General features: G+C 40.9%; 1 protein-coding gene and 1 long non-coding RNA gene across 3 annotated transcripts in view; one reads left to right on the top strand and one right to left on the bottom strand.

Moving 5' to 3' along the window:
- Positions 1-21,559, bottom strand: part of GRID1 (glutamate ionotropic receptor delta type subunit 1) — a 605,033-nt gene that overhangs the window by 537,492 nt on the left and 45,982 nt on the right. The gene's annotated exons all lie outside the window — the stretch shown is intronic.
- LOC104151272 (uncharacterized) lies at positions 3-16,225 on the top strand. Its single transcript, XR_011142246.1, has 4 exons — positions 3-145; positions 7,237-7,363; positions 14,240-14,360; positions 14,950-16,225. It is a non-coding gene; the product is annotated as an uncharacterized lncRNA (long non-coding RNA).

Raw genomic sequence — 21,559 nt, 5'->3', positions numbered from 1 at the left:
GTGACTGCGGAGCCTCGTCGCTCGGTGCCGCCGGGGCACGGCGCGGCGGCAGGGCGCCCGGGCGGCGCGGAGGGGAGTGTGCAGGTCTGCGAAGGAAGGCGGGCTGCGCCTGAACACGGAATTAGACTGCGACTAAATTGTGCATGTGCGTGAGTGCACGCTCACACACACAATTTCTAGAGGAAAAGGGCTGGGGGGGAGGGGGGGCGATGCTCCCAGTGCAGGGAAAGGGTGCGTGGCGGGGCGGGCGCAGTTGCAGCCCGGAGCGCGGAGGACGCTGAGTGGCAGCGGGCGCGGCCCCCCCACAGCCCAGGGCCGGGGCCGGGGCCGGGGCCGGGCGCAGCAGCGGGACGCCCTCGGAGGTAAGGGCGGCTGCGGGAGCGCAGGGCCCTGCCCGCTGCCGCCCGGCTAACTTCGGCGGCGGGGGGCGGTGGGGGGACAGCGCGGGGGAGGGGGAGGAAATGCCCTTTCCTCCTTCCACGCTCTGCCCGGGACCTGATCCGCGTTTTACAAGCGACAGGGAAATGCTGAGAGTTTTACCCCTGTGCCGGGAAGGGGCGGCGGGGGGAGCGGTACAGCAAAACCATCTCTTGCTTTGTTTTAGTTTTCAATGAATTCTAACTCATAAACTGGACATGCTCAGGCTCAGAAGACTAATTCATCCCCTAAAACAAACGCATCACTGATTGCAGGCACCCAAACGTGACAAGCGTCTCAATACGCCAAGGATCCAGAGAAAACAAATTCATTCAGGAGCCTGAAACATAATTATAACTGCTGCCAAGAAAATGAGCTGGGAGCAGGATGTTACCAAGATTATTAAGTTGCTGAGGGGCTGAGGCACGGCCCACTATAGTGATACGTACAGATAATGTCAGCATTTGGATAATACGAGGCAGAACGATTCCTGGAGGTCGCTGTTTTGCAAGCGCAAGTCTAGTAATACAGTGCTGTGGCCAGATCCTGCTCCGAGGGAGGGAACGCCAGAGACCCAGAGACTCCAGGGGGAAGGATCAGGCCCCGATGGCTTCATGCAAGCTGCCTGTCCACAGAGGGCTTAAGAGGGGGGCTTCTCCAGTGCAAACGCCTGAGCAGTCCATTTTTCCCTTTCTTTATACCAGCAACGTCAGTATACCTTTTATAAACGTCACCTTGTACATGTACTACTAAATTCTCCAGATACTTGGGATTATTTGCTTGCAAGAGAGATTGCTGCAATGCACTTATTTAATATAGAAAAGATTTTTTCATGTAGAGCATGGTACAGCAAAAATGCTTAATACTAAGGAGTAGCAGATATAGAGAAGCTTTTCAACGGTGGGGGAGGTTAAGAGGAGGCAGGCAACACAGGTATAGATGGAGCAGTGAAAAAGAAGGAAGCTGAAACTGAAATGTTATAGGAACAAGAATTCCTGTTGATCCATAGGCATCAACAGCTTCCTATTCAGCAGTAGGTACAAACACAGCTCTTGAACAAGGAAAAGCAAGGGGTAAATACAACAAGATATACTTTTTTTAAATAAATCACTTGTTAACCACTCTTACTACAGGTCTTGTTTTAAATATGCAGTTTCACATTGATCAATGCAGAATGATTAAATACCATACTCCATATTTCGTATAATAAAAACACTTAATCCAGGTAATTGGCTTCTGGGACAAAGATCAATAGAAATGTTCCTTATTTGACTACGTTAGCAAGTCGAAATTAATTCTAATTTACATTTGTTTCCAATCAATATGCACTTAGTGACTTACACAGGCTCTTTAAAAAGTTAAACACCTATATTGACCACAGTCATATATATGACAATAACAAGTACATGTTTGGGAATTACAGGGAAAAAAAGATTGTTGCCACAGAACCAATCTCTGACTTCCACAGAGGAAAGGAAGATTAAATTTGCTTGGGTTTGAAAAGCACTTTGGGATCTTAGCCAGAAACTTCTAGAAACATGCAGCTCTTATCCCAGTGATTTATACAGGCATCCAAATACCAGGTAGTTATGCTCCACGCCCTTGGGAGCAGACTTGCCTCCTAAGTTTGTACAGTGAGGTCTTGACCTCAGCTGGGACATCTCTGGCTGCTATTATAATAATAATAAAATAGTAATACTAAACATTAAAAACCCAAAATGAAGCGAATTAGGCAAGCTACAGAATTTCCTGAGAAATCCAGAAGCAAATACTCTGCACACAGAAAAGGAACCAATCCCAGCAAAAAGAAGGAAAAGGGAAAAAGGACAGAAGCCCAAAACACCATAAAATAGGCCAACAGAAACAGAGGCCAAAAAAAGAGGGCGGGGGAAGGATACTTGTCACAGCCAACAGACAGTAAGAAACAAGGAAAAAGCCTGGAAGAAATCCCAAATGCCATCAAACCAGTTTTCTAACATGCAAAGTACAATGAAACTGATCCACAGCGGCAGGGAAACAGAAACAGAGCTCATCTCAACCCCAAGAACGAAGCTGTGTAGAGTGACCTACGCTTCAGCGCCTTGGCTTCTCCTTGCTTAACTTCACTGAACACAAGGAAGTGTCGGAGGAGGAAAGAAAACAAAACCATAACCCACAGCCATATCCTTCAGTGTTGTTAAAGGCGTGAGCAGAGGCGTGAGCAGCTGCAGTCATTCAGCTGTACCTCAGAGGGATGGATCAAGGCCTCCAGACTCTCCAAACTTTTGACAGCCCTGCACAAAAACACCCATTAAAAAGTGAAGCAGGAGTTTGTAAGAATGACCAAAAAGCAGACCTGCAACTTCGGCAGCATCTCTGCAAGATGGAGTGTGTTGAAGCATCAAAACTTAGTCTCTGGTTTTAAATCTATTGCCACACAGTCCTCCCCCCTCCCCGCCCCCACCCCCAACTTTGGCTTGGATTATGCTTTTCACAATGCTGTTAACTGGAAAGAACTGCCCTGCCTCCTTCCTCTAGTACTTCCCTCCTTCCAAAAAGCCATCTATGTTGAACGTTCTAAGCCTAGAATAAATGAGGGAGTTCATTTCAATTCTGCCATTCATCATTTACAATCGGAAGAGCACTGACATTTTGTGGAGAGTGTACATTGTTTAGACACAGCAGTCGGCACTAAAAGTCTAATCCATTTGCCAGCATTTTGCATATTAAAAACGTTACAACTTGCCATGATAGCCTATCATCATTGTGTAGGGGACAACTCATTATGCACTATTACATAAGGTACCACTGGATTTACAGTGTAAGTGGAAGAATGGCATATCATCAGAAATATCCAAGGTAAATAACAAACTCAAACAACAGTCACTATTCAAAGTTCAATTCCTTGGCAACAGAGAAAATTCTATGCACATCTCTAACAGCTCTATTAGCTTTGCAAACTACTGTGGTGATTTTAAGCTAACACATCACGAGATACTGCTGTGCTTATTTCTGTTGTCAGAATAAACATGGAATGAAATCTGTACCGAATGGCTTTGGCAACTGCACCAGCACGGCTGAATGAGGCCCTGAAACTACACTGCAGTTAGAACTGCAGAAAATCCCAGAATAGTGAACTGAGAGACTTGTTAAGGCCCGCGTGAGAGCCCACTGCCCAGGGCCTGTCCCTCTCTGCTGCCACCATGAGCACTAAGCGCATTTTGAAAGACGTCATCAGAAGTGCAGCTGCAGGAAATGCCTGGATCTCCTGGAAGACCCCTGCTATCTCCTAAGCATATCTACCACAGCGCGCAAAAAGCTGCTTCATTAGTGAGCACTCTGCAAGATCAGCACCTTGAGACTCCTGGAATATCAAAGCCTATGCTCAGAATAAATGGAGTGCCTGCAAGATTCACCATTTCTCCTGTCTTCTCCTAACTTCCATCCATTTACTACAGCTAGGCTAAGGCTTCCACAGATGAAAACTGGGACAGTGCTGAGTACATAAAACAGGGGGTGGAGCACTGTGGGGAAAATGTGGATGTTGTCCTAGGAAGTGGAAGAACAGAAAAAAAGACTCATAATCTGGATGGTCTGGATAGTCTATATAGGGGGAAATAATTTGCTTTAAAGCCACCCCTACAGTTTTTTCAAGAGTCTCTTTAGTAGAGGAAGGGAAATGGGAGGGGAATTCTCCAGCCCCACTGCAGCACAAATCCATCATGGCCCATGCATTTACACCTAGCAAAGCTAGTCCCTAAAATATCTGTGTGTGTGTAGATCTATGTGTACACATATATGTATCCTAGCAACTATTATCCTTCGAGAGAAAATGGAACTGCTCCTCTATAGTTATACTATATCAGTGATACTATATACGGGTATAAAGATGCAGCAAGTATCTCCCAATTGTTGACTGCTCAGTTTATGGGCAGTTTATTGTAAAAATTAAAACAAAAAATCAGTAAGATTCTATATTCCTCTTTCCCAAATAACCAGCAGAAGGTCTACAGTTACTGCAAAAATTGAGTTTCATCACATTTTGGAATAAGAAATTTAGTAGTTCTGCTTCGGTTTGGAAATAGTGATGCAAAAACTAAGAGCTACTATATGTCCTTAAGTTTGTGGATTTTTGCATTTAAGAAGTGATTTGATTGCCATTCTCAGGTCTAGGTTTGGTCACAGGTCACAGGTCTAGGTTTCAGCTGCTTTACTGAAACTTCCTTTAGCTTAGTAAAACCTTCTTTTCTCTTTTCATGGTTGATAGCATGGTATGATAATCTTCCAGGAGTAACGGACTAGACTAAACCTCCGCAAGAAGAGGTTGCTGAATTACAGAGTTCCTTGTGGGACAGTTGACATTCTTGATTAAGTTGTTATGTACCTACTAACAATCCGGAAACTTTGCTACAGTCAATACTTTATTTGGACTGACATGCCTTTTAAGATACCATAAAGAAGGCAAAGCACTTTTATTCCCAGATGTTTACCAGATTTAATTCAGCAGAGTACACGCAGCTTATATTTGATTTAATTCATGCTTATGTTTGCTTAATTTCATCAATTCCGTATCTGTTGCATCTTGATAAGATTCCTATCTAGTCCCCTACTCTTCTCTTCCACTTGTACCTTTTCACGCTCTATTTTTCTTCAATAGGCTTTTTTTTTTTTCAGAATAAGCCCTCAAATAGGCTTTTCTAGCCTCATATATCTTCCTAGTTGTCCAAATACACTCTTAATTTAATCCAAGGCAGGCTGTGTAAGTGTTAGTAAACTTAATCTCTGTCTTGGCATCTGTATTTAACAGACATTTTGATTCAGAAGAAACTCAAAAGGAGTCTGTTTATTCACAATATTTTACTACCATCAATATGTATTTTGTAGAGCACTCTGCGACACAGGTGGCCAAAGAATCCATTACCATTAGAGATGCAGGTGTAACTCAGTTACAGGAAAAATCTCTCCTTCACTGCTAAGGAAGCAGTCATGCAGCTTGTCATTACATCCACTGAACACTAAAGAGATCTGCATATAACGTGCTGTTTTCTGACTGGGAAAGTCTTAACTTTGTAAGCCAGTTTTCCTGAGCAGGGATCCATTTTTGAAAAATGGGAATTTGAGGGGAAAAAGAGGTACAATTGCCATCTCTGCTACAGTACAGATACATAAGGTACAGCTGTATCCTTTCTACATAAGGATATGAACTGCCAAGGTAAAAAAGATTATTAGTTATTCATAATTGGCCATACTGGCCATTCTATCAAGACAATATCTGAATTAACCTCATTGGCACCCATCTGAAGGGGACAAAAATTACAAGTTTCTCCACCAAACAGATATAATACTCTCCAAGACAACGCCTGCTCCTGGATGTTGAAGACAAGAGGGCAGAAATAACACTTCATCCATTGTCCCAGTATTTGAAAGTTATTCAAACATAGCTTGGGTGCTTCATATTGGACCATCCAAAATGCACATACTGTCCAGTCTCATTTCTGTTGAATGAGCGGCCTTCTATGGATGTAGAGACCATGCTAAACCAGCTGTCCTTCTGCCACCACAGCCACCCAAAAAGACAGGCCGATCCAAAAAGGAAAGCAAAGACAAGAAAACCCCCAGATCTCATTACATGTGTAATTTTCACCACAAATACCTACTGACTGATCTCACATAGGATCGCTGTTCTTTCTCAAGCAATAACTGGTCAGGAATGACATCTACATTTTATAGATACTTCACTGTAAATGCTTCCCAACAGGAATAGGACACTACCCACAAAGCAACACCGACACGAATATACCTTTACTCTGTCAGAACTGATCTCAACTATGAGGTGGACAAGTTAAATAGAGGAAAGAGCAATTTACTAGAAGTAATCCTGCGGATCATTTCAGTTAGCCCAAGACCCTGTAGAAGTCATATTCTTGGTATTTCTCACTGTACCCACCTATGCAGTAATTACACCAATAAAGTAGATGTGGCTGCGCAGTGAGGCAGAGCACTAAAAAAGACTGAACTTGTACATTGGAGAAGTTGTGCCCTCCAGCCAAGACGTGGTAACTGACTTTGTGTTTGCTCCTAGTTCACTGCAAATGCCACTGAAAAGTGACGTAAGCAAAAAGATTTTTGCCAGGAACTTGAATGCTATCCTTTACAGCACTCAGCCAAAGAACTGGGGCCTTTTCAATTGCACTAACTCAATCCGTTGCCATCACTAAATACTGATAGAGTTTGTATGTGCAGAGTCTTTTAAAAATCTCTCAATGAAATGTACTCTAAGTGGAAAGTAATATTACCTTCAAGAAAATTTGATCTTTCTCAACAGTCCTATCTAAAACATATTCTATTTCATGACTATCTCACAATGGGCCACTTCTCCCAGCTGATAAAAGTCTCCCTTTTGACTTGTACTGCTCTGTCATGGAGTATATTATTTTTCAGCGTGCTTCTGCAACATCTGCCTTGCAACCATTTGGACAAACAAGGGCATATCTGCCTTTTCAGTGACTCCATTAGCATTAATGGCAGTCATAAATACAACACAGGGGAGAATATATTCTCCCAGGAATCTGTGTTCTTTTCAGGAAAAGGCTGCCCATCTTGGACTCGATAATTCACACACATTTTTCCAGGAATGGATGAAATGAAGATTCTATAACAGAAACATCAGCTTGACTCTCACTGTATGCCTGACTTCAAAATTTATCTCAAGAAAGCCTGCGCTTATTATTTTATTTCCATCTCTTAAAAAAAATAAAACAACCAGTATTGTTAAACTGTCATGGTATTTCTCAAGTTTTCTACTGAAAAAATTGGACTCTTTTTTTTTTTTTTTTTTAGGGCAGTGTAATCCAGCAGTTAGAGCAGAGGGGCCATGATTCCTGGGCTCCATTCCCACCGCTGTCACCGATTCATTTCATGACTAATCGAGTGGACCGTTGCATGAACATCGTATTCAGTTCTCAGGGTAAGGGTGAACATCAAATTCCTTCCCCAGTTACCACACCCTGTCAGCTGTCCTACTTTTCTGAGAGGTGTAAGGAAAACGTTATAGGTTTATCTTAGGCTGGACAAACCATTAAGTTTGGGAATCAGACAGATAACACAAAATTTTCTCACATTTAAAATAATTTCAAGCAGAAAATACTTTCTGTTTGTGGTCCTAGGGACCAGTCTATTCCATGCAGTTGACTGTAGATGCAAATATGCTACATCCATACTCCTTTGCCAACCTGACTAACAGGACTTCAGCTGTCCAATGATTTTTTGCTTTCAATTTTTAATCCAATATTGGGGGGAAAACATAGAGTAGGAGAGGAGCAGGAAAAGCTCTAGAAACTAGACACCCAGAACTGCAAGTGGCCAAGTGGTTATGCTCACCTCTGAGTGAGACTGAAGTCATTTCTCTAATTCTGGTAGAGCTGGCACCTGAGCTAGGTCTCCCACCTGGGAAAGGGGTGTCCTCATCACTAGGTGTTGAGGAAAGAGTGGGGGAAGAATGTACAACTCTTTCTCAAAAGAGAGGAAAAAAAAATCCCAAAACCTTGAAATATTTTCATTTTGGCCTGGTGAGAAAGAGGGAGAGGAGAGGAAGGGACAGAAGCACACCGCTTCCTTCCTATACCTAGGCTGTACAGGATGTTTCTGTGCGTGCATGGAGCAGCAGGAGCCTAAGCCAGGTTTCCCTGTGTTGCTGAGTTTGTTCGTGCCAGGCTCATTTTCTATGTATGTTTTACACCACTCGTTGAAAATTAGTTTTTTCCATGAACACTCCTGCCTATGAACGCACCCAGGCATTCACAAGCTTTCCAGTAGTTCAAGTCACATGTTAATGGTGTTTTCTCTTCATTTCTCTTTATTCCTTCACCACTTATCATTTCCCATTTACACAGCCTCAATACAGGACTCGTGTTGAAAACGTAAATATAAATCATAGATAGGTTCTCAGCCCTCTTTACAGTGTGGCCAGTGGAAACAGGCGAGTCAGGACCACGTGGCTTTCTGCCTTTCCACACAGCATCATTTGGGTGTTACCACCACAGTACCTACATTTAAATCACACAAAAAAAGGCAAATTAGTTTAAGAATTCTCAAAAACTTCAGTTCCTAGTATGTGACACCTGAAAGCACTGGAACCTGCCATCTCTTCCTACTGGATACTACTAGAAGTGAAGTTAAAACTTAATCTACACACCCAATTATTAATCTGCACATCTGAATTATTTTACATCTGACACATCGGTTCTTGGGGAATGAGTATAAAGAGGCTCAGAAGTTTTTCTTTTTTTCTGGTCTTCTAATAACTCAAAGATATTGTGATAAAGGGTTTACGCACAGGGCGGGGAGGGTAGAAAGGATGCGTGTGCGGAATCCAGGATTCCCCAGGAGGCACAGTTCATGCCATAGCACCTTTCTGAATCTTCACCAACCAATGTTTCTAAAGCTTCGAGGTTTACCAGCATCTTCATAACATCATTAAATACACTATCTTACTCTCAACCTATACTGGACTGCACTATATAGCTATATATTACACTATAGCTCTACACTACACAGCTGAATGCAAGTCTGCAATTCAAATAGCTTTGTTTGCTGCACTGCCATATTATCACACATGGCTTTATCATGCAACATTGATTTTTAAGCAAAGGCATTGATTAGGAGTCTTATTTTAAAAATGTTAGCAGGATACAGCCCTTAGATAAGTACTTGAAGACCAAATTTAAGCTGCATTCTCCAGCAGCTCTCCTTTCTTACAGACACTGTAATAGAATCACAAGTAATACTGCTGACTTCAACACGTATTGAGGATTTACACCAGTATGTTTTTAATTAAATGAGGTCTTAGCACTTTATACTTACACAACTATAATATGCTTTAGAATGCTTTTTATTTTAATGCAAAACTTCTTCCCCCCTCCCCCCCCCCCCCACTAGCTAGGAAAGAGGCTTGTTTTCCTGAAAGATAAGTTTATTAAATTGAATTTGACCTTTTAGAGTATACCTAGGCAGGGATTTCTGCTCCCTGGAAACACAAGCAATTTCTTCATGTACTGCTCTGAGTCATGCAAGACTCTACAAGTAAGCAAGCAAACCACTCTCGGAAGAACAATTTATATTAACTAAATCATACACAGAAAAAAAAAAAAAATCAAGCCCAAACCCAAAGAATATCCTTGCATGTGCTTTCTAAATGCCATACTTTACAGTATAAAATCATTACAACATCATTTTTATGCTTTCAAGCAGTCCTCCAGACCTATCATTACCATTACATTACTTGACCAATTTCCTTGGGGTCCTGTTCATTCCATTCCAAAAGCAAGTTTTAAATGCCTTCCCAAGACTTCCATGCAGCTTGTGCTGCTTTTGTTCTCACAGTCCTCAAGGGCTCCCAAGTTGGTTGAAACCTCCTAGTTAGTCTTACTCCTTTGCTACCTGAATTCCCATTCACAAAGTGGTTTTCTTGCAACAACCCACAAGGACCATGCTTTTCCAGTTCTGGCTTGTTCCTTCCAGGAAGGTTGTTCAGTGCATCAGTGAACTCCCTCATCTGTGCAGATCTATCTGCAGATCCACAAATCAACGACCTGTTACCCAAGTAGTTAAAAACCCTTTTCCTCACACAGTAGGGGCAGAAAAGCCAAGAACAGACAGTCCTTACCTTTCTTACCACAAATTCCCTGTTTCACTCTTGGGACTTATAAACATCAGGAATATAAAAACCCCAAGTACACAGTGACCTTTATGGTAATGTGTTACAACAAAGGGAGATTCTGTTTCTGAGCCCTGTTTGGAGGGTTGCCTCTAAACTGTTATTAACCACTTGTGCTTTTGGGACTCGCCATTATGGATCAATTATACTTTACTTTCCTTGGTGGCTTTGCATTTTCAGAGAGCTGTGATTCTACCACATTAAGTAAGACAGGTTCCCCTTTCAAGAGGCAGATAATTTACAGTCACAGGGTACAAAGAAATACAGTAGAAAGACTAATTCAAGGAAAGACGCATTCATTATTCAATCACTCCATATAGTTCCTATCATTTACCAAGTAGAATACATTTAGGAGAGATAGGAGAAATAGCAGCATTTGCTACCCTTAAAACCTTCTGTATAATGCAAGCCTCTCTTTCCAACCTGCACTCCTAGATTTCCTCTTTAATTAAGTGCAAACCAATCCTAAGAAATGAGTCAAAGCCTTAGTTGCTCCACCACCTTCATCTACATCAACTGAATTACTATAATAAGTAACACAGGGCTTACAAAGAGGGGCGCAGAAGGACCAGCAGCAAGCGTTATAGTCCTCATAACCCTGAAGACCTTCTGTATTTGATTTAGGAATAGTCCATGCGAAGACTCACACTTCCTTCAGCATAGGCCCAAACCCACACTTCTATATAATAGCAAGCAAGCAAGCAATTCCTCTCAGCACCGTCACGCTTTGGAGAGCTCGCTGGATTGATTTCCTTCAGCAATTTGATCTTCTCCTGCTGCTTTGTTACCACCTACTTGGCTTGCTTTTGAAAGCTCAGAAGGTTCCCATACTACAAACTAGCTACCAGCCACCTTTGCACTATCCACATAAGAGAAGCCTCTTAATCAATATGTTACAGATACCTATTAGTAAACCTCTACCTCTCCTTAATTCCACAGTGAAGAAAAAATGCTATTATGATAAAGAACAATTATAACAAAACATGCCCCTGCAAAACCACCTTTCTTGGTACATCATACCAATTGACAACCACATCCTACTATCTATTTAAGGAAATAAACCTCACATCTTTGTTTTTCTAAAACCTGACAAGCATATACAATTAATAGCTGCAGTACTTGGCTTACCAGGCAGATGGTTTTTTTCCTAGGTCGGGTTTTTTTTTTTTTTTTCCACCCCAGCATGCCCAAGACATCCAGTTCAACAAAGTTTTGTTGGCTAGGTCTGATATATATTAATAACACAGAGCTTTTCTCTTCCTGTTCAAAGTGAAAGTGGAGTTCTGTGTACGGATTTTGTGTAATAATCTGCAAAGAGTAACTTCATATTATAATCTGGGTTTCTTATGGCTTTCAACGGTGGCAGTTCTGGTCCCTAAAGCTGAAGTCTTCTATCAGTGACATTGCTCCTTTTCTTCTTCCCTACCCTCATACATCATTAAGGGTGTGCCTGACTGCAAAACCATGTGAGGAGAAACAAAATCCATCAGGTCCTTCAAGGTCACAGAACACCGTAATAATCCACTCATCTACTCATACTTGCTATGTCTAGATCATTGCTAGTAAAAGCCACAAGATCAGCAGTTTCCATTATGCAGATAAACCACCCTGGCTCTGTAGGCCAACCCCAGGCCAACTGCCACTAGATGGAAAACGACCCCGGAAATTTGCTTAACAGTGTTAGAGAGAACATACATAATATACTAGCTATGCTCCCTAATCTGAAGTCAAACTGTATGTGTATGCTTCCTGCCTGACACCTGCTCACCAGGAACATGGGAACAAATCCACAGCTCCTCTCACTTTCAGTGCCAGGATCCTGTCTGTTCACTTCCATCAGTGGTTGCCATCATATTTTATTGTGCTTTGACCAATGCAGCCTTTAAGAGGATGCCTTTAAGAAATGCAATGAGTGCTTTCTTATACTTAGCCTTGTAAATGCAGGAGCCAAATTTCCCGCTATCTGTGGTTGGAAAAGAGGTGAGAATATGACTGAGACACAGACACACACTACAGTCACCCAAGCCTTTCCACCTCTTTACAAAACAAGCCAGAAAAGTAAAATATAAAGTATTGTATGTATTGTATGTAGATACAAAAGATAAACATAAGGGGCTCAGCTTGCTAATGCCTTATGTCTTGGTCTCCAGCTTGCATGGTAGTCAGAAAATCTTGGCCAGTCTGAAATGCACGTGAGGTCTTTCCCCAGCCTGACTTCTCAGCAATAGCTCAGATTTTCACATTTCCATTCCTTTTTCTTCATCCACCAAAAAGTTTATCAGGAACACTTTAGCAAAAAGTGTAGATGCCTCTAGTACTTTGACAATAAAGTTAGAACAGAATCCAGCTTCCTGTATCTCACTGCTCTAAAAAGGCAACGACAGGATCATAAAAATCAATCTCTTGATGATTTCATGATAATCCTCACGGACCAGGGCAACACACCTCTATTCCAGGGGGGCACCTTATGAATGTGCAAGTCCTGAGCTTGTGGGTTCATTCCATCCACCCCAAGAAAAGCTTTAAGGCTGGGCTTTGGGTTTTTTTTCCTTCCGCCACCTCTCTAGTTGGGTAAGTGCTGCACTAACGCAGACCTTCTCCACGGCCACAGCACAAAAGCGCTGGCCCTAATAAGGACAGATGTAGAGAAGCCATGCAGCTCTCAGGACCAGTCTATTGCAGCAGAGGGGTTGAGCGGAGAAAATGGTAGTGGAAGCTCAACCTCCATCCATATAGAGCCATTTATTGCCACAGGTCCAGATCCCAGTTGTATAATTACTCCCCTTCAAGCATTTTGACTAAGAGATAAATAACTATTAAAGAAACTATTATTAGGTTTCTGACCTAACTCTAAGACAAAGAGGCAGTTTCGTTCTTTTCATGACATTATCCGCTGACAAATTCACACGTCTGCAAAACAATTCACAAATCACATTTGCAAGAAATTTACCTTGCAAAAATAGGTATTTTCTGGAATAAAAATACAGCAGCATCCAAAATTAAGTACCTGCTCTCTATATATAAAACCAGACAAAACCACCCAAGAATGCCACAAGCCAAAGTAAATGCTGGTAGCTACCATCTTTCTTCTTGAGGTCTGTCTGAGTAAGTCTCAGATGAGCTGTTTTCTTGTGAGCGTTGAATCCTTGCCAAGGAATCACTAGGAACTGCTGATGCAAAACCAAAAACCTCTAAACAGATATAGCCTGACGAAAGCCTTAAGCAGCTGAGAGTACTTTGAATGCACAAAGGAAGGAGATGTACCAAACAATAAGGGTTCTTTTTTTTTCTTTAGTATCTTCTCTGCTGCAAAGCACACTTTCGATTTGCCATTCTATTTTCTTCTAACAGGATGGTTTAGCCCATTACTTCTTACATGACTAAAAGACGCACGTTACTTTCCTTTTATAAAAAACAGTAAATAACCTTAAGGGAGTTGCATGAAAGAGAGTAACTTTACAACAGAAAGTGTCTCATAATGACAGGATACAGGATAATAGTCTTAAGGCGACATCATAATAAAATGCAAGATTTTTATATAACACCCTTTTAGACTGATTTTTCTACATTCCAAATGCTCCCATAACCATCTTTTGACATTTCTCCTGCACAGCTGGTTACACCATCCATAAGCAATCTCTGTCTACCTGGCATTATTATTATTTTAAAAGCGATTTCTTTCACTTCCTTTCAGCTAAAACTTCGGTTTAACCTAATTGCCAGTTACCACCCTCCCTTCTAGAAAAAGGAAACCTGATTTCTGACGGTTTGAAATCCATACTTATTGCAAACCACGATATAATCATAATGCCAGTACATGCACATTATAGGAGTATGATTAGCAGAAGGCAAAAAAAAGCTGGGTGCCATTTGCATTCTCGGCATCTAACTTCAAATATTAACTAGCAAATGAACATAGCCTTACGATAATAACACTGTGTATATTACAAACAGAATTACCAGTAAGAGGTAAAAAAAGGTATTAGTTGCTTCCTTATGATTAATAAATGTCGTTAACAGAGAAGGAATATTACTCTTGCTGGGTGCTCATTATGTATTTGATAATCTCTATTTATAGGACAATGAAACATGGGGTTTGTAAAATGCCATCTGTTGGTTTCTTTTCAGTGTACGGGATTTCTGACAGTTCAGGAGCTGCAATTCAGCACCGCTGATAATGCTACAATATGTAACACTAAAGCCTTTGGTTATGAGAACGTGAGCCATTAAACTCAAAGAAGCAGGTTGGGTAGGTGTACTGAATAGTGTATCTTCTGGTTTTTGTATTTAAGCCATTTAAAAAGTAATTTACGCTTTCATGTAACCGATTTCGATCAGTCATTCAAACAGCATAACCCACACAATGATATATTGCAATGACCCACAAATGTGATAGAAGTGGTTTTGCTCTTTGATCTCTGCAAGAGGTGTCTCATGAGAGAAGCTCACAGAAATCTAAAAACTACTACAGGCAAAATGGCAATTCTTTTCGTTTTTTTTTTTTTTAAGACCTTATCCTAAAAAAAAAAAAAAAAACCCTCAAGCCTCAAAATGAAGTACTTCTTAAAACACAGGGAGTTAGTCAGATCCATTAATTTTGTCAATACCTAAAGGATTTTAATGGGTCACTGGGTATTCATATCAATGTAAAATTGGAGGGGGTTATATCATTGGCTAAAGGCCTAATCGTGACTATTGATTCTAAGAGGAAACATAAATACTAAGCTCTTCATAGGGCAAACAAATACAAGAAGAAACATCTAAGCATAAGTAAGAGACAGTTCATACTTTTTCAATTTCTTAGTGCATCAACATATGATTTCTGTTTCTGCTTTCAGTTCCACTCTTCCTTCTCAACTGCACTCTCTGAGCTGCCTTACCATGGCTCTTCATCATAGCCTGTCAGATAACTAGAAGTGTCTGCTGCCTGGGACAGGGACCGTCTTTGACAAAAAAGTCTGATGTCCGAAGCAACAGGATCATAATGCCTTCCATCCAAAAAAACCAGGATTCATTTCCCCCATCAGTGGTTACACAAATGGTAGAAATGGCTGCACTTCTACCAAAAATGAGGTAGTTGCTCGACTGTTCACAACTCTCAGTGTTGGAGCCTTGAGTCAATCAGTCTAAAGGCGGCCATCAAGCACCAACAAATATAGTGACTTCATGAAAGGATGCCCAAAAAACTTCCAACGTTGCTATCTTCAGTGATCTACCCAAAAAGCAGAAAGGCATTCTCTTTTCTCTCAGAGAAACAATTTACAGGACACATTGGAATTTGGCCAGATGATCAAGACTGAAGGCACAGGATTTGGGGGTTTGGGGAGTGGATATGGACAGGTTCCTATTTGTGCCCTACGGATGAACCTAAAACTAGCAAATCCATAAACATGCTCTTGCCATTAAAAAAAAAAAAAGTATCAAATTCAGATGCTTAATGAAATTATATTGTTTTTCTAGGTGATCCACTGCCAGTGAGGTATTCTTTCAAAACTCAGAGAGTCTTAAATGAATAGCAGACAAGTTTTGCAAGAGGATCAGGGAGATTCAGTATCCACGCCAGCAAAAACCACAGCAATCTCACTTAGCTTATGAAATGCGACACAGGAACAAGAGGAGGAACAATGAATAATACTAAGAAGAGCTGAGATCACAGACTACAATGCTTTCAGGTGGCACAAATAATTCTAAGATGCAAATTGAAAAACATTGCCTGTAATTTACTTAAACAGCACTACTTAAAGTTTGTTCAAACTCATTTAAATGAATGGTGGTTGTCTCTAGACGCAGTGAATAAATAACCAATGTACCCTCATGCTGAAATATGCCTTAAGTGGAAACACAAATAGACACTGTTTCTACCTCTTTGGAGAATTTATATAGCCTTGATTCAGCTTAGGCTTGCTAACAATCTCTCTTATTTTTTTCCTCTTTTCCTTTGTTAGATAAAGAGCTGCTGTTACATCAGTTTCCACCAAATATTTCAACAGTAACTACTGGTATTGTTGTTAGAGCAATATTATGGGTTATACAACATTTTTCTTTCCTACGTTTTGCTTTTTGCTTCTGTGGTAGCCTAGAATTCCCACATGCTTCAAAATGCTTTAAAAAGGCACAGAGCTCCCTAAATGGAGCCCTAGAGGACAGTATTGTCCACGCTGAGCCTAAGAGAGTCAGGTCTCTTGAAGTATTTTGGGTCATTTGAACTAAATTATTCTAAAGGTCACCAAGGGCCACAGAGACTTCAAGTAAGCCAAATCCTGAGTGGTTCCCATTGCCTGGAACTTTTAAGCAACGGGAATCCTGTAACTAAGCAGTGATAAAAACTGAATTTGGTTTATTGATCTCAATGGGAAGGTGAAAAGGAGCTTACAGATGTCCAGAGTGGATCGCTACTAGTACCATACAGAGTGCCCAGCTTCAACATTAGTGTGCTTAGGAAAACTGGAAAACAAAGTGAAATGCAGTTGATTTACAGAGCATACTCAAACCTTGCCCAGTTGAACCAGTGAGATGAAGAGAGCTCCCTTCAGCTGAAACTCTGCCCAGGCAGATACTTTCCGCTTTGGTCTCTCCCTCACTCCCTTCCAGGGTTCCCACAAACCACAAAGTGGAGCCATCCGGTTAACACACTTCCTGCCCACACATCCTCTTGCCTCAGCACCAGCACATTACACATTGGAACCTGCCACCCCTGAGACCTCTTACATATATATAATACTTACCTTATTTTCAAAATACGAGTGATCATAGTATAGTGGCTTAGAGAAAGCCTGCCATCTATTTGTAAGTCTAACAGCTTTACAAGGAATCCCCCTAAAATCCATAAGAAGTCTTCCTGAAAACCAGCATGATTTATTAATGTGGCCATCACTCACTCTTTATTTTCACTCGTTTAAATCAGCGTTGCATAGGGAGCCATTTGTTTCTATTGATAGCTTTAGCTAATGTGGCATACTCGGTTCCTGAACGGGAGAAGGAAGCCAGTTCACCTAACGGTTCCTTGAAACAGAGCTTTTATTTATGATACATAGTTTAACATGTAAAATACCTTATGCTTTTAAGAATTTTAGGCACTGGCACAAATTTTTTAAAGAGGCTGTGAAGCAAGATTTCCATAACACAGATTGGTGAAACAGATCCCAGGAAACAGAGAGATTACTAGATGGTTCTTGGATCTAGATGTAGTAAGTAGGCTTATGGTCCATCAATGTTCAGCCATGCTTCACGTTTTACAGTTGCAGCAAATCATGTATCTTTAGAAGGCAATGCAAAAACTCTATTTAAAAAGAGTGCAACTGATAGATTGTTTTCTGATAGTAAAATAGAAGTACGTTGTATTCTCAAATGACTATTCCTATTCATAAAGCTTGATCAAAAATTGACTCTGTGCTTTATGCACTCACTGGCAGTAGATTTTCACTTGCCTTTAAAAAAAAAAATCTTTAGCACTTAAGTTTAAGCACTGTAATTCAATGAACATCATTAAAAGATCATCCTCAGATTTCTGATGTATGTAGCAAATACAGGCCTTTAAGAAAGGGCATGACTTTACCCACCCCATTTGCTAGACTATCTACTAGACAGAAAGCTAGAAAGGACTTCTCCAGGGAAACCCTACAAGGAAGCCTTGTGTTCTCCCGGGAAACATTCATTCTGTGCTAAGGGATCTGCAGAACGCTAGGGAAACTATGAAAAGGTAGGCTTCATAGTCACGGACCTGGAGCTTAGAAACCTGTCTTCCAAGAAAGTGCCTTTTATTTTGTTTTCTTGCAGAGAAATGCCACATATTTTAACCAAAATCACCTCAAGGGGAGGGAAAATACTAAAATCTCAGGAGCGTAGTTTAAATGGATGAAGCGACACTAACACACAGCTAGCTAGGCCACAGACAAAAGGATCACGGGAAAGGAAAATTCTGAACGCTCATCCATAAATTCACAACTTAATCCTGTTGATGTAAGCAGCCCCTCTGTAAAGGAATAAGTAAGTCAGAGTTAACCTTCTGACAGCAACTATACAAGGTCTATATCCAAAATCCCTATCCAAACAGAGCTCTGTGAGAGTTCACATCTTCAAGTCCAAAACAGGATGCTTCACAATGAAATATTCTCTGCCATTAAATATATATCTGCACACAATGACATGTGTGTCCAAACTTTAGCAATTCAGAGCTGGGTTTCGGTTCAGATATTGAACAACTAGAATCCAGCAACATTTGGTTCCAGAGTTTTAGATCCATCTCTAGCTGTGGCAGATATACAATCAGGACATTTCATAACTGCCTTTCAAAACCTTATTACTACACAGTTCAATAGTCTTAAAAATAAATAGTGCATCATCAGCTAAGTATTGAAATAAACATCTCACCACTTTATGCATCATCAACCTCATTTCAGTGCTCGGTAGGTCATCAGCATTTTGACTCACGGCCCAATTTCAGCAGCGCTAAATGCATAAGTGCCACATACCCTAGATTAGTTTCACATGGACATTCATCATCATGAAAGGTAGGCAGAACTTTGCAGAATAAATTTGGGATTCCGATAGGATGTTCTGGGAATACTTCAGTGTTGTCAGGAAAAAAGGGAAAATAACTGCAGGAGGAACACCATGGTCAAGTACTTGGGCTTGGTGACAACTCTAAATGCAGAACAGTTTTGAGTTTTGCATGACATTGCACAGAATGCTTTCTAACACATATGGTCAGCTGGAATTTCTAGGATGAGATAATAAGGAAGAAGTGAGAAAGTTCTGCTCTCTCTCCTTTACCTCCCTCAGGTAATTTCATGGTCTAATACTTTGCATGAGTTAAGTCTCGGCCTTAATGGGGAGACTGTGAATAAGCTTGAACAAGTCATTCAGTATTTGTGCATCCATTTCAGCTTTGTGAAATGGGATTAACAATACCTGTATTTTTAATCATTTCAATACCTATAAAAAGTGCCTCAGCGTTACAGTTGTAGATAATGAGTCCGTCCTCCAGGTCCTACACTCTATTCCTATGTTACTGCAGTATAATTAGCTTTACAATATAATTTTCATGTTTTGTCCAGCCTACTTTTACATATTTCAAATTAAATCATTATTACTAGTGATCAGCTATCTACCTCAAGTGAAACAGTCTTCCAGCAGTTCGTCTAACTTTAAGCTTTGCTTTCTCCATTTATAATTCCCAGGAAGGAGTTGATAACATACTTCTACACAGACAAACACACAGAACATGCTCAGGTTAAACTTAAAGGTGTAAAATCCCACTTTTCTCCAACACAATTTTGGAGGACTACTCATCTAAGTTTAACAAAAAGGGAGAATAAAAAGGACTCTGTCCAAAACAACATCTGAAAAAGTGCTACCTTTACTGTGCAAGCCCTGAGATGAAACAAAGCTGGGACTTCTTTTAGTATAGTTCTCATTCATGGTTATTTCCAGGTTACCTCATGAACATAACTGCGCCGCTACTGAAAAACCAAAAAATGAATTACTCCAGAATTTCCAAGCATAAGTAGATGCAGAATCTTCTGTGAAGCTCCCAACTCCTGGCTATTCTGCTGGCCCTTCCCTGTTCTAACTAGTTACTGGCTCACTAAAATTCAGGGAGTGCTGGAAAAACTTCATTTAGCATCTTTTACACTAGATCTATGTGATCACCTTCTAAAGGAGTCCTAAGGAGAAGTATCAAACTCCTGGCTAGCGATGACCAAAGTGACTCAGCAAACATAGGCTGAATACAGCTTTGAAAGAAGCTTACTCCTAAAGTCATCACCAGAGCACCCACCATAAAATACCTAACCAACCTTCCTTCTTCCATCTCCTCTTCCTGAGGCAGATTGTGAGACTGCTCTTAGCATACAGATGCCTTCCATGTGCTTGACCCTTGTACTCTAAATATGGGCCTTGAATAAGCCAAAGGACTGCTTGGTTAATTATCTCCTTCTAGTAATGGATGAGAATCAGATGCTTTGTAATAAGGCTGCTATTATTAGCTTCATTGGCTGCCTTTGATACTATCATAGAAGCATACAGGTTATCTCTAATCTGATTTACCTGTCCAGAAAATAAATTGACTTCCTTACAGTAGGAAGGCCTCAGCAGGCAGCAATAGGGCCTGCCCTTCAAGCGAGAAATCAAGCTCCAGTAAAGCTGTTCATTCCCCTCAGTTCTTCCCACAACTGGCAGAAAGGACAGTGGTAGGGAAAGGCGACTTCAGGCAGAGTGAAAATTTGTTTGTCCCAGAACTAAGCATAGCAAATATTATATTTTGAAGCTAAATGTCATATTGAAACAAAAAATTGATTTATTTAAAGTGCCAAATGAAGTGGTCTGACCAAACTTATCAAAGTGATCTTTTGCCTCTACCAACCAGAGCAACTACATGGAGACAGATCAAGAATCACAGATTGTTTCAGTTGACTCAGATGTTTTAAAAAAAAAAAAAAAAAAAAAAAAAAAAAAAGACCGAGAGAGCGCCAGACAGACAGACAGACAGACAGCCAACCAGCCTTTGGTGCAGTTTAACTTTGGAGTAGCTTCATTCTTTTCCCTTCAGATGTTTCAGGTGGTAGTCATGGACATGGCCTTTTCTTCCACAAAAGGTTTCATACTACCAGTCTGAAGTGGTGGGCCTGCGATAAGGGCACTAGGCAGGAGACACAGGTGCCTGTATTTTTTTGTGCATTGACTTATCTCATCTGCACAGCTTTACCTCATCTGACTTGCACAGTGCCATTTAGGACTAGTGCACACGCCTTGCTGAAATTAAGATGCAGGTGAAAGAAAGATAGGCACTGTTCAATTAAAGTAAAAATAAGAAAATCACAGTGGACCAGTGGAAAACAGCCAGAGGTAGCTGTACTGCTCCAAGAAAAGGGGCTGAACCAGGGAGTTACTTTCAGCCATGACATTACAGCACCAGCACCAGCCTGCTCAATTTTTAATTTTTCTTACCGTTTGTACCTTGAATGCAAGCTTTGTCATCATTATCCATACTTTCATCACCTCAAGATTCAGGCTGTCACAGCACATCCCAGATGGGACTTCATCTGAGAATCCCTGACGACTGAAGCAGAGTTAGTTATCTCACTGGCATGTGCTGATACCAGTGCTCAAGTACCAGCTCTGACTGCACTCAAATACCAGCTAAAGCAGAAAGCACTATCAAGATCTACACAACCTTACATGGCTAAAGCTCCATTTACCATGTTCCTATGGCTGTGGCCAGCAGAGAAAAACAAGCTGAATGCTATTTCCACACCCACAGGTGTACCTGCTCATGTGGACTAGTCATCCTTCAGAACTGGTCTCTCGTCAACCTGATGAATTTTTGGCTGCACTGCTGAAGACAACAATATGCTAAAGCTTCAGAGAAAGGAAGTTTGCGTTTTCCAGAATGACAGAAAAGTAGAAAGGAGTTTCTCTAATTTCTTGCTGGTTGAATTCTTGTTGAAA

Source organism: Struthio camelus, chromosome 7 (assembly GCF_040807025.1).
Source record: "Struthio camelus isolate bStrCam1 chromosome 7, bStrCam1.hap1, whole genome shotgun sequence".
Taxonomy (NCBI): Eukaryota; Metazoa; Chordata; class Aves; order Struthioniformes; family Struthionidae; genus Struthio; species Struthio camelus.
The sequence above is the reverse complement of the archived record's forward strand: the minus strand, read 5'-3'. Positions and strand labels throughout refer to the sequence as shown.